The sequence below is a fragment of the Triticum aestivum genome, chromosome 3B (genome assembly GCF_018294505.1).
Source record: "Triticum aestivum cultivar Chinese Spring chromosome 3B, IWGSC CS RefSeq v2.1, whole genome shotgun sequence".
In the NCBI taxonomy this organism is placed as follows: Eukaryota; Viridiplantae; Streptophyta; class Magnoliopsida; order Poales; family Poaceae; genus Triticum; species Triticum aestivum.
Window position 1 is genome coordinate 654,842,207 of NC_057801.1, and position 14,822 is coordinate 654,857,028.

A 14,822-nucleotide genomic window follows, 5' to 3' on the forward strand; every position below is an offset into this window, starting at 1 on the left:
CATGATTTTTTTACAACTAGTGAAGAAGATGGAACAGTCAAAGGAGAACGTCAATGCCAAGAAGGGTGACACCCTGTTGTTGAGGCGCTGCAGCAGCTCCATTTGGTGAACAGTGACTTGCCATTCAACTTCCATAGTCATGCAGGCAGGAGGAGTACATGAAGTCTGGTTGTTTTTTGTGTTTGATGCAAGTGCAGCAATACTCGTGGTGTTGATAGTAGTTACCTTTTCTGTGGTGATATGTTAATTTACTAGTGGTACCTATAACCCACAAGAACACAAATATCAGTGTTTATTTGGTCAAGCAAGTGAACTTTTGTTGTTATTACTGTTTATAGATGATGATGGATTTGTCAAAAACTTCAGACAAATGGAACAAGAGAAAATTAGCAACATGTTGATGTGTAGTACGAAATTCCCCTTATACTTCCAAGCTCAACTGAGCTTGAGGTGAATAATAAATTAAAAAAATTCAATAATTTCTGAATTTTTTGGGTGTAAACTTTGACAAATGTTCTCGGTGCTTGCGAATTTCATCTTGAAATAATATTCGTGAAAGTCATGGCAAAAAAATGCTCCAAAATGCTTTCAAAAATAGCATTTCTCGAGTGCCGAGTTTGTTTTTTTACGAAGACCTCCAAGAATGTTATTTCGGGATAAAATTTTCATGAACTAAGAATATTTGTGAAAGTTTTTACCAAACAAAATTCTGATTTTTTTATTTTTTTTACATTTTTGGATTCTAATGTTGACTAATGAGCATATGAGCTCGGGACTAGATACTCTGCGTCCCGTGTACGCTCTCCTTAATATGATGTGATGCTATGTGTGTGTTTCATTTCCAGTGTATGATGGAGTCTTTGCATTTTCTATCTTCTGAAGAAGTGCAGATGACACATGAGTTGAGTTTAGTCATGTAGGTGCACTTTGTTGCGTAAGTGAAATTTAAGCCATTCAAATAGTTATTAAATCCGGTGAAATTTTAGCTATTCAAATCAGTGGTCACACAAAATCCCATGAGAGTTGATAGTAGTTAGCATTTCCTTTCAGAGCGGCATGGCATTCATTTACTAGTGGCACCTAAAACCCATAAAGAACCAATTGTTAGTGTTTTTTCAAGAAAGTGCACTTGTTTTGTTGTTACTATTCGTATATAGGTGATGATGGGTTAATCAGAAGGTTCATACGAATGGAACAAAAGAAAGTTAGCACTATGTTGATGTGTACTCGCGCTTTAATATGATGCAATGCTATGTGTGGTCTATTTCGGAGGTGTGTGTGAGAGTCTTCACCTTTGCTCTCTTATGAAGAAGTGGAGATGACACACGAATAGAGTTTAGTCACATAGGTGCACTTTATCGCGTCTATGAAATTTGAGATATTCAAATAGTTTTTAAATCCAATGACGTTTGAGATATTCAAATTAGTGGTCACGCGGGATCCCATGAGAATTGACGGTGGTCACCCGTTGCAATGCTTGGGTAGTCCATTCCCTTTTCCCTCTGCCTCGGCTCACAACTTGAGGGTTCGTCTAGTCTTCACGCGCTCCTTGGCTGGCTAACCATGACAGCGAGTATCAACACGCATACTCATATGGCTGTGTGCATCGGAGGCCACTGGTGATCATCCATTTCTCAAAAAAAAGCCTCCTACATTTACCATCATTTGTAAATTACTTGCAACAATCTAATTACCAAGTCTAAAAAGAGTTAATGTGTGCGTGTTGATGTTAACTCCTTGTGGTCATAATATTGTTTACAGCTGGTGGAGGAATGATGGAATAGTCCAAGGAGAACATCAACGCCAAGATGGGTGGCACCATGTCGAGGAACTGTGGCAACTGCATCTGGTGAACGGTGACCCACATTTCAACTTCCATAGATGTGCTAGCAGGACGATGAGGAGGACTTGCATTCTAGTTGTTTTGTGTCTGATGCAACTGCAGAGACAATTGTGGTGTTGATAGTAATTAACATTTCTTTTTGGAAAAAGTGTATATACCCCCGTAAACCATGACAGTTTGGGCACATCACTCCCTCACATCGAAAACCAGTATCTTAACCCACTAACTAGCCCAAATCGGGCAGGTCACCCCCCTCCCGAGGCCTGCTAGCTGGTTTTGTGGATGGTGTTGCCCACGTGAACCCACCTATCAGTGTAAAAACATGTGTTAACCAAGGAATCGACCGCATGCATGAGGGGAAGGAAGGTGTAGGACGAGGACGGTGACCTCCACGGCTCCGCCTCGCCGACTACTATCATTTCTGAAGCATGGGAAAGGATGACCCTGCTCGCCACCTACCTTGGCCTCGCCAATTCTTCTCATTCCAACCATGGCCGAGAGCGACAATGGCACCATACCTGGTGGCCTCGAGATCCCAGTCTGAAGCAGGTAGGATGTCCCCCACCGACTCCTTCAACTATGACACCCTACCATTAGCAGACAACATACTCAAGCTCATCGAGCTGGCACAGGATGCGGACGATGGGCATCCTCCCCATAGGCCCATAGTGGTGTCACCGTCGGCTGTGGAAGATTGTGAGAACCAGGAGGATATCGTTGAGGCCATGGATGGCGGAAATGGTGGCTCCATCTTGTTACATGCTCTATTTTGGTCAGAGGGGATTTTAGGAGGGAGAAATGGTTGATTACACTTAGACTTGGGACCCTATATGCCTTAGTCAATGTCTCATATTCGTGAAAATGCAAAACCACTCTTCAAAAGCACCTACCAAGCTTCTAGGGGTTGATATGTCTGGTTTAAGATAGCTGAGGGGACTAAGATCCCGGTTTTCAATGCTAGGGGGCGATGTGACTGAAACGTGATAGTTTAGGGGGTATATACACTATTTTTGGGATGATATAGTAATTTACAAGTAATACAAAAACCAGCCAGGACCCAAAAGTAAATGTTTATCTGGTCAAGCAAGTGAACTTGAGTTGTTGTTATTGTTTATAGGTGTTGATAATAGTTACCTTTTTTGGAGCGAGATGGTATAGTAATTTACCAGTAGTACCTAAAACCCATCAGGAATTAAATGTCGGTATTTATGTGGTCAAGCAAGTGAACTTGTGTTGTTGTTACTGTTAATAGATCATGATGGGTGTGTTAGAAACTTCAAACAAACGAGACGAAAGGAAATTAGCAATTTGTTGATGTGTACTCAAGTTTTAATATGACAAGATGCTATGTGTGCAGTCCATTTCTGATATGTGTGTGAGATTCTTCGCATTTCCTCTCTTATGAAGAAGTGGAGGTGACACAATCACATAGGCACACTTTGTCGCATCGGTGAAATTTTAATCATTCCAATAGTTCTTAAATCTAGTGAAATTTGAGATATTCAAATTAGTGGTCATGCGGGATCCCTAGAGACATGTCAGTGGTCACCCATCATAATGCTTGTGTAGTCGATCCACTTTCCCCCTTCGTCGTGACTTATTGTTGATGGTTCGACTAGCCTTCAGTTGCGCTCCCTCCTTGGCCAACCATGATAGCGATCATCAACACTCATACTCTTATTGTTGTGTGCATCGGATGCCAGGGGTGATCCTTCTTTTTCAAGAAAAAAACACTCCTACACTTACCATAATTTTCCAATTGCTTGCAACAACATAATTGCCAAGTCTTAAAACAGTTAATGTGAGCGTGCTGATGGTAACACCTTGTGGTCGTGATTCTTTTATAGCTGCTGAGGAAGATGGTGGAATAGTCCAATGAGAACATCAACGCCAAGAAGGGTGGCGCCCTGTCTCAGTGCTGGGTTAGCTGCATCTTGTGAACATTTGGCGCTTTGGCAGCACCCTATCTATCCAATATGAGATGAACTATCTACGCTGTATCTATCTATCTATAGCTGACTTTTTTCATCAATCACGTGACATTACTAGCTATCTAATGCTTTAATCAATGTTTACCTCTTGCATGCGGCAGCCTATAAATAGGGGGCGCACAAGACTGATACACACACCACAAGCAAGAGCGTACGTAGAGACCACAATGGAGTGATAGGATGGCGTCAGAGATGAGCTAGGATGAGAAGTTCTCAGAGGAAGAAGTCCCCTCACACTCGTGCATTCTCGAAGGTGAGGAGCAGATGGTTGCGCATGCACGACAGTCTTCAATCTTCGCGCTGACGATGTACGAAATGTAATAGTCGGTGTGCGAGGCGGGGTGCAATTTTGGGCCATGAACATGGACGATTTCATGAGCAGCATATGGAGGGCATGGAGGAGGCTCCTGTGGTGGGTGCTGGTGGAAGCAGAGGTGGTGGGGATGCATGAGGAAACGACCTATGCTGGCAGGGGCCCTTCTCCTTGCCTCCCTGGCTGTGCCGAGAGACATTGGAGGAGGTGTGGGCTGGGATCTATAGGGAGCCCCAACCGGTGCATGCCCAGCCTCAGGCCGCGCATCCCTCACCGCAGCTTCCTGTCCTTCCAACTGTGGGGGAATGGCAGAAAGTCTTTTTGCGCGGTGATGCTACCTAGCGGCAACAAATCCGCCATTCATTGCTCATTTCAAGATGCGTGAAGGTGGGACCACTTTATTCTGATTTTCTTCTATAAACTAGTATACATCATCAAAATACAGCAGGTGGCCCCATTATTTGTCTTTGGCATAGATGCATGGCAGAAATATGATAGTGTGCTCTCTCTCTCATTCTCTCTCTCTTCGGTTAAATCCAACCTTTTATTTCACTTTTACTAAATTAAATCATCCTATATTTTAAACCAGAAGTTCATATTTGATTTTTTTTCATATTTGAACTCCTGGCACCAGGGCCTTTTAGACAAGACCAATCTTGAATACATTTCGAACACATTTAAATTTCAATGTTTCATATTCCATATTTGAACCAAACCTATACCACTTGAAATTTTTAAAACACTATTTCAACAGAAATATTTAAAACCATCATATTTTACTAGAAACCATTGACTTTTTGAAATTGATTTTTTTAAATGTGTAACAATTTACTTCAAAAGAGTGAAAATATTTTTTCACAAACATGCAATTAAAATAGATGTGATTTTTGTGAAGCAAACCAGTGAAATGTAAGATGTAGGTTTTGAATTATGAAATAATATAAATGATGACCCACAAGTGTAGTGGATCAATTGTAGTCCTTTTGCTAAGTAAGAGTGTCGAATCCAACGAGGAGCAGGTGGAAATTACAAGCGGTTTTCAACAAGGTAACTTCTACAAGCACTGAAGTTGTAGGTAACATATAGTTTGCTAGCAAGATAATTTGTAACGAGCAAGTAACGGTAACAGTAAAAAAGTGCAGGAAGGTAGCCCAATACTTTTGTGGCAAAGGACAGGCCAAAACGGTCTCTTATAATAGGCAAAGCGTTCTTGAGAGCACATGGGAATTTCAGCTAGTCACTTTCATCGTGTTGGTTTGATTCACGTTCGCTACTTTGATAATATGGTATGTGGGTGGACCAGTGCTTGGGTGCTGTTCTTACTTGAACAAGCCTCCCACATGTTTAACGCCCTCGCAAGCATCCGCAACTACGAGAAAAGTATTAAGATAAAATTTAACCATATCATTAAACATAGGGATCCAAATCAGCCCCTTACGAAATAACACATGAACTAGGGTTTAAGCTTCTGTCACTCTAGCAACCCATCATCTAATAACTACTCCAAATGCATTCTAGGCCCAAATATGGTGAAGTGTCATGTAGTTGACATTCACATGACACCACTTAGGGAATCACAACATACATACCATCAAAATATCAAACACATATCAAGTTCACATGTTACTTGCAACATGACTTCTCCCGTGGCCTCAAGAACAAAAGTAACTACTCACAAATAATATTCATGCTCAATATTAGAGGGGTATTAAATAGCATAATGGATCTGAACATATAATCTTCCACCAAATAAACCATATAGCAATCAACTACAAGATGTAATCAACACTACTAGTCACCCACAGGTACCAATCTGAGGTTCCGTTACAAAGATTGAACACAAGAGATGAACTAGGGTTTGAGATTAGATGGTGTTGTTGAAGATGTTGATGAAGATTGGCCTCCCAAAGATGAGAGGGTTGTTGGTGATGATGATGTCTTTGATTTCGCCCTCTGGGAGGGAAGTTCCCCCGGCGGAATGGCTCCGCTCACTACAAGAAATATGTTAACTTGCGACCATCACTATTGGTCACTTAAAGGTCATTGTTTTTCATTTGCGACCTTTTTGTGACCAAAAATAGAAGGTCAAAAGCTGGCAGGCGTAAACTAAAATTAACGACCTTCTTTGTGAGAAGGTCGTGGACGTTTACGACCAATACAAAAGGTCGTGGAACCCATGACATTTTGTTTTGGTCACTGGTTGTCTGCCCAGGCCACGTCGGATCCAACGTGGCAATCTGACGTGGCAAAATTGCGACCATTTGAAAAAGGTCGTTGATAAGATTCAGCCCGGTTCGATTAGGTGTCTATATGGGTCGAGCCCATTAATCCAGCCTTTCGATATATTTTTTCCTATCAAATTTTTGTCGACTTCATGGGCCAAGCCCAAAATTGCAGCCTTTTTATTCTAGGGTCATGATCCTTTTTGGACCGTTTTTTCTTGGGCCGCATCTATTTCTCAATTGGGCCTCGGCCTTTTTACAATCCATTTCCTTAGTTTTTAGGGTTTTTTCCTGTGAATATTATTTGGAAAATGGCCTTTTTATATGCCAAATACTATTAGGTCCCACTTGTCAAGTTCTAATTAAGGACAACCAATGTTTCAATTTCCACACAATTATTTCAATCAGAATAGCAAACAAATGAGAATCATCAAACCACATGCCAATTTTGGCTAATAGCACAACCTTTACATAATTCATTTCACCATTACATGTGATACTATCAGAACATGTAACACCTACTACAAATACACTCCAGGCTTCTTCTCTTCACTTTCACGCTGGAGCTCTTTAAATGAGAGGAAACACCATTTCTGGATATGTCTGTACAGGCTGAACAAAGGCATCTAACAATAAACCAAAAGAGTTATAAACAAAATAAAAACAAATATAGAAAGCAGCTAGGGGCTAAATCATGAAGCATCTCTACATCTAACATGTAACCATAATAACCACAAGGCAAGGATACCAAAACTCCCAGAAATGGCTGTTCAGAATACACGAAGGCATAGTTGCTGCATGAATACCAAAACTCCCATAATGGTTCTAGATGTTTGAACACAGAAAATGATTCAATCTTTGATGGTTCATTGAGCACGACACAAACGATTTAAGATAACAAGACATATGTTCTACACCAATTTTACACAAATCATTATCAATTACAATTTACAACGGACTTAAAACAAAACACCATAGCTTATGCATCACATAGGGAATCAACACAATAGTATATGTCGTGGCATCATGGCCCATCGACCAAAGAACAAAAGAAAATAATGGGATAGACCAAAGACTTATCTAGTCAGAGAAGATAGCGTTGATGCAGTTGCAGCACGGCTACCTCAAGACTGTGAATGTGGTGCCATGGTCGGGGTTGATGCGCTCCAGCAAGGTAAGCATCATGGCCTCATCGGCTCTACGAGAATAAGAAAAGTATTAGCTATACTGCCCAGTAGGACTAGCTAGCATCTAGAGCATGCATTGACTGGACACATATTCCCATTAACAAAATGATAAGAGTATTATCAGGATCATTACCTTCCCTAATGCTGAGTAGCGATGTTTGTTCTTTCTGCTCCATGGCTGGCCTAAACAAAACCGCCTTGAAGAATAGAAAGAAGTCTCAGGTTTATCAACCACAGCAAAACATCAGTGTGACCTGAAGAAGAAGAATAGAAAGAGGTCTCAGATTTATCAAGCACGGAAAAATAGCAGTTTGACCTTTAGTCATAGATCTGAATATAAAACAAAAGAGGTCCCAAGTTTAGACTGAAAAGGAAGAGCTAGTTATGCATGATGTCTCAAGTTTGAACAAAAGATCAAGACCACAATTTTAACAAGAGATATGTAGTCAGTCCAATTGAACAAGATTTGGACAGTAGCATTATGAGTATTGAAGTGGAGATGTAGCAGGCAATCAAATGAAGAAAGTTAATTGTTTGCATGGCATTCACCATAGTAGATAGTACTAACACCAGTACACATGTATGCAGAAATGATTTGCTCAAACAATGGCTAACTGAATTCACAATGAAGGAAATTTGTACTCAAGCTTAGTCAGTCCAGCATAATCCATGCTAGCCAACCACCTCCGTTTATACAGTTGTTATTCTTTATCTTATCAGCCATGCCTATGCAGAAACTGAAAACCAGAACACATGTCTGCAGAAGTGAAAATTGATGAAACAATGGCTAAATAAGAGATGCTACTCATCAGCAGAACTTGTTGGTCATGTAAGCTGTTATAGTCAAGCAGAAGCCTAATGTACTCGAAGGCCTATAAAATAAAATGGATAAGTTTAGATTGATTACTGTAGGTGCAACACATTTTCTGGAAGAGGCATAAACATGACACGAAATAGATGTAGTATCATCACTACATGAAAGGAGCATTATACTTGGAAGGAAAAAACAACATTCTGTCACCAAACAAACACTACTTGACAGGAAACTATGCATTTTGTCCTTGTATCCATTAGTAGCAGGTATTCAGCATCCTGTTTTTATCTGTCTAAAAATCAGCATGGCAACTTGGTACATGACTCAATCTTTAAGCATGGCAAAAATTATTCTAACTCTATGATGGTATCGAGTAAACTTGTATATGGCCGTGGACAGTGAAACTCCAATTAAAAAATCAGCTATGCATCTACTGCGTCAAGGCATGACATGGCAAAACATTTCAGAAGATGGACCGAACAAAAATGAATGAAGGTTCAGCAATAGGCTACCTGCAGAGAAATGAATCCAACAGCGGGGTCTTGTGATGTGCGTCGCCATGGTGATCTAGCTCGAGCCGCGGCTGTGGCGTTGCCACGGTGAGATCCCTATTTGGGCTTGCATGAGCAAATCAGGGTGCGCCTCCGTCTCTCCATCAGCCTCTACCTACAATAAGTGTTTGTAGTGTGAGGCCATGTATGCATTTGTCTGAATTTGTGTGTGACTGTTGCTCATTACATGCGGTGGTGGCAGGCAATGCTTACTACCATTTGCAGATCACAAAGGACCACTCTATATATATGCAACAATTACATGATGTGGTCACACATCTCATACTGCATTATTTGTGCAGGGAAAAGGACAATGCATGCTGCATTATTTGAGTCTATCAACTGAAAACAGTAGTATTTCTGGCCATTGCTAGCTAGCATGTGAAAGAAAGAAAGAAAGAAAGAAAAATCACTAGTATTATGTCTGAAAAATCACTAGCTAGCATGCTGCATTACTAGTCTGCCAATTATCCATGCCATAGAAACAACGAATCGAACCACAACAACAAATCAAATCAGGGGCTCACATGAGGACTAAGACGGCGCTTAGGGGGCGCTTGGGCTTGTTGGAGTCTTTCTTGGCCTTGCTCTTGTTCACCACAAGTCTGCATCGCCACAGAAACAATAGCAGCAAAGTGAATCAGAACCCAATGCGAAACAACATCAGGAAAACCCAGGCAGAACCACCATGGGAATGAGTCCATCACCTAAAATGCATATATGCTAAATCCCCTTGGAGGCTACAGTTACAGAATATGCTCAGAGATGAGAATGCCAGAACCGTTTTACATGTACCAAGCAGTGTCATATATATGCAAGGAGCTGCAGTGTAAATGCTACTTCTGAAAATAAGTGCACCACTATCAAATTCACATGGTCAGAATGATATAACTTGTTGAGTGTCAGCTAATCGTCTTAAATCATCATGGCAACATATAATCATGAAGGAAACAAGTATTGCGACTGTTTTTAACGGATTCAATGCGAATGAGTTGAAATACTTATTCACAGACAATATATAATGGTGACCACTGCTAACAGATTAAAAGAAAAAGAGCTAAAATGCATATGAGCAGAGTGTCAACCCCGTTGCAGGCTACAGTTACAAAATATGCTCAGAAATGACAATGCCAGAACCGTTTTACATGTACCAAACTCCATCCACCGGTCCACATTGCTAACTAATCACTTCACATGAGGAGAGTGTCAACAAATAAAACTCGTACTGGCTACGCTTTGAGAGTATCAACAAATATGAACATGGCCAACTAAAAGCAGACCCCTTGGTCGGTCCTAGGCATCGATTTGGCACGCACATAAGCAGTAAATGAGGCATCTATGCTAGGTGGGAAGGGATCGAGATAGGAGGAGGTTACCATCTGGAGATCCCAGCTCCTGGAGGTTCTCTCGACGAGGTTGGGTCACGCGCGGACATCATAGATGATGGGCCTCTTGAACCAGGGGATGACGATCTGAGTCCCCTCAGGGTAGACCTGCACGAAGCACGCACACACACCCAGATATCAAATGCACACGGAAGGGACCCGGCAAATCGCTCAAAAAGAAAACCGGCCAATTTATCATGGCCACTTTGTTTTTTGACATAGCATCACATTTGATTTGAGTTTATGCGATAGTTTTGGTGCTGCTAGTTATGTTAGTTAGACGCATAATAAAATTCATTCATCTCAGTACCATAGAGCTAGGTCTGAAACAGGAACCGGCCAATTAAAGACGGCCTGACTGACCACCTATGCATGCTCGCTGCGCCTCCTTTGATCCAAACAGTAAGCAATGCACAGAATATTACTAAACACCATCTGCCTCCTTTTGGAGGTGATAAATACAAAACGATCCAAATAGCCAATGACTATAATTCTAACTACACACTTGACAACCTCACAGGAAGTAGTACATAGCGGTTCATCCATGCTTGGTTAATTCTTCACTTGGATTAATCTAGTAGAGCATGGAATGAAGCTAACAGATAAGCCTGGTCTAGACAAGTTTGGGGGAAATGCACTAACCATTGATCAGACAGAATTATATTTGATCACATTTTTTTCACACAGCCAATGTAGTGTAGTAAGCAAATTGGACAAAAAATTCTGGAGGAATTTGATCAGCTTCGACTCATTAGATTTGCAAGTATGAAATCTGCAACCTTATCCCCATAACACATGCCCAATCGCCATCATGTGTCTAGTGTGTGCAAATCAAAATTAGGAACTGATCTCCACCAACCATGAAGGCGTCGTGGGCACATGAGAGAGTAGAGCGGAGGGATTACATGAGAGGGCAGAGGTGCGGGCAGGGGAAGCCGATGAGGAGTTGGTGATGTCTGACACTGGTGATGTCTGACGCGTGCCACGACCTGCCTGCATGAGGAAGGGAACCAAATGAGGTGAGGGGAGGGGAGGGGAGGGAAGGGAAGGGAAGGGGAGGGGAGGAGAGCAAATCGAAGGTGGGCGAGACAAGAGAGTACCTACTAACAGAGAAGTCGGAGGAAGCTCCATGCGTGGGTTGCCCTTGGCGGCCGCACGAACGAGCACAACAGAGCAGAAGCAGATGGGGGGAAGCAGGGATGCCGTCAAGGCCCTTGACGACCACGTCGTTGGAAGACTTGTCCCGGTGCACGGGCGAGCGATTGCCGACCTCCGTCGAGGTCATGGGTGGCCATGGCGAATCTGAGCCGCCTCCTGACCTGCTCGCTCGCTCGATCGATCAATCTCCCTCTTCTCTTCTCTTATCTTGTGATGAGGGGAGGGGAGGAGGAGAGGGAGGGGGCGGCGGTAGGGAGGGATTTCCGGCCATTTGATTTAGCTCCAATCGGAGAAGGTCGGAGCAGAGGAGACGCAGCGAGCACGGGATCTTCGAGCGCCCGAGGGAGGAAGGAAGGAGCGGGTGGGGGTGGCGGAAGGGGGGTGGTTGGGGCTGGGGGAGGAAGGGGCGGCGACGGCGGCGTGTCGATCTTGTTCGGGGAGGTGCGCGGGCGGTAGAGGGGCGATAGGAAGGAGAAGAGAGCGAGGCGAGAAAGAAAGGAGGCGGGGGTGGATGGAAAATGTGCACGAGGACTCATCAGAGCTAGGGTTTCGGCTTAGGTGGGCTTTGGGTGAGGACAGTCGTTGGATCCGGGAGCATCCGACGGTGATCCATCCACGATCCACGTGAAACGCCCACGGATCAATCAAAATGCAATACACACGTACGATGTCATGATCATTTAAATTGGTCGTAGTTAACCAAAAAATTGGTCGTAGTTGGCTAAAACTTCGTTTTCCATTTTTCAAGTGTTTAAAATGAGTTTTTTGTGAAGGACCTACAATATATTTATTGCAAAACTGGATGAAATCAATTTTGTAAAATATTAGGACATATTTAATGTACAATTGACAAAATAATTGGGTGTTAAAAGTTTTGATTCACCTCTCGTGAAAAAGACAAATTTCTGCCGATTCAGTTGGAAGTGGGTCAAATTTGAACCGCGGCTGCCTCATAGTTTGTTATTTATTTTTCCCAAAAATCATTTCTAGGTATAAAAGTATCTATTTAATCAGAGAAACACCAAAGGTTTACCAAGATTCAACCACTAGCTAGGAACGGTCATGCCCACCGTTTTGACCGCATTTTGGAACGGGCATAAAAAATTAAAAAAATTAAAAAAATGGAAAACCTTCGCATTGTGTCATTATATGTGGCCAAGTTACCAGAAAAAATAATGAACTTGTAATACGGCAATTATTTTAAAAAAGTGTTCTTAGAAATGAGCTATCATGCATGGAGATCAATGCCTTTCAAGCCAAATGATCAATCTTATGGCCACATTCATGACATAGTTTGTTCAAATGATCTCATATTGTGCACAAGGGTGCATATTGAAAATGGCAAACAATGTTTCCTAAGGAAGTTTTCATTTTCTTCGGACGAAAAAATCATTTTCCATTTTCTGAGTGCCCAAAATTAGGTTTTTTGTGAAGGACCTACAATATATTTATTGCAAAATTGGACCAAATCAAATTTCTAAAATACTAGGCCATATTTTATGCACAATTGACCAAATGGTTGGGTTTCAAAAGCTTTTATCCACCTCTCATGAAAAGGACAAATTTCCGCCGATTCAAGTGGAAGCGGGTCAAATTTGAACTGTGACTGCCTCATAGTTTGCTATTTATTTTTACCAAAAATCATTTCTAGGTACAAAAGTATCTATTTAATCAGGGAAACACCAAAACTTTTCCAAGATTCAACCACTAGCTAGGAACAGTCATGCCCGCCATTTTGACCGCATTTTGAAATGGGCAAAAAAATTCAAAATAATTCAAAAAGTTGGAAAACCTTTGCATTGTGTAATTATATGTGGCCAAGTTACTAGAAACAATAATGAACTTGTAATACGAGAATTATTTTAAAAAAGTGTTCTCATAAACGAGATATCATGTGTGCAGATCAATGCCTTTTAAGCCACATGATCAATCTTATGGCCACATTCATGACATAGTTTGTTCAAATGATCTCATATTATGCACAAGGGTGCATATTGGAATGTCAAACAATGTTGTCTAAGGAAGTTTTCATTTTCTTTAGACAAAAAAATCATTTTCCATTTTTTGAGTGCCCAAAATTAGGTTTTTTGTGAAGGACCTACAAAATATTTATTGCAAAATTGTACCAAATCAATTTTCTAAAATACCAGGCCATATTTAATGCACGATTGACCAAATGGTTGGGTTTCAAAAGCTTTTATCCACCTCTCATGAAAAAGACAAATTTCCACCGATTCAGTTGGAAGCGGGTCAAATTTGAACTGCAGCTGCCTCATAGTTTGCTATTCATTTTTCCCAAAAATCATTTCTAGGTAAAACAATATCTATTTAATCAGAGAAACACCAAAAGTTTTCCAAGATTCAACCACTAGCTAGGAACGGTCATGCCCGCCGTTTTGACAACATTTTGGAACGGGCGTAAAAAATTAAAAAAAACAAAAAATTGGAAAACCTTCACATTGTGTCATTATATGTGGCCAAGTTACCAAAAAAATATTGAACTTGTAATATGTGAATTGTTTTAAAAAAGTGTACTGAGAAATGAGCTATCATGTGTGGAGATCACTGCCTTTCAAGCTAGATGATCAATCTTATGGCCACATTCATGACATAGTTTGTTCAAATGATCTCATATTGTGCACAAGGGTGCATATTGGAATGGCAAGCAATGTTGCCTAAGGAAGTTTTCATTTTCTTCGGACGAAAAAAATCATTTTCCATTTTTCTAGTGCCCAAAATTAGGTTTTTTGTGCAGGACCTACAATATATTTATTGCAAAATTGGACCAAATCAAATTTCTAAAATACTAGGCCATATTTAATGCACAATTGATCAAATGGTTGGGTTTCAAAAGCTTTTATCCACCTCTCGTGAAAAAGACAAATTTTCACCGATTCAGGTGGAAGCAGGTCAAATTTGAACTGTGGCTGCCTCATAGTTTGCTATTTATTTTTTCCAAAAATAATTTCTAGGTACAAAAGTATCTATTTAATCAGAGAAACACCAAAAGTTTTCCAATATTCAACCACTAGCTAGGAACGGTCATACCCGCCGTTTTGACCGCATTTTGAAACGGGCATAAAAAATTTAAAAAAAATAAAAAAATTACAAAACCTTCAGATTGTGTCATTATATGTGGCCAAGTTACCAGAAAAAAATGAACTTGTAATACGGAAATTATTTTTAAAAAGTGTTCTCAGAAACGAGTTATCATGTGTGGAGATCAAGGCCTTTCAAGCCAGATGATCAATCTTATGGCCACATTCATGACATAGTTTGTTCAAATGATCTCATATTGTGCACAAGGATGCATATTGGAATGGCAAACAATGTTGCCTAAGGAAGTTATCATTTTCTT

At 41.0% G+C, this 14,822-nt stretch overlaps 2 pseudogenes; both read left to right on the plus strand.

Moving 5' to 3' along the window:
* LOC123065962 (bZIP transcription factor ABI5 homolog) overlaps positions 1 to 1,853 on the plus strand; it is a 35,044-nt pseudogene extending 33,191 nt beyond the window's left edge.
* A 2,161-nt stretch (positions 1,854 to 4,014) lies between these two features.
* Positions 4,015 to 14,822, plus strand: part of LOC123067663 (bZIP transcription factor ABI5 homolog) — a 31,697-nt pseudogene continuing 20,889 nt past the window's right edge.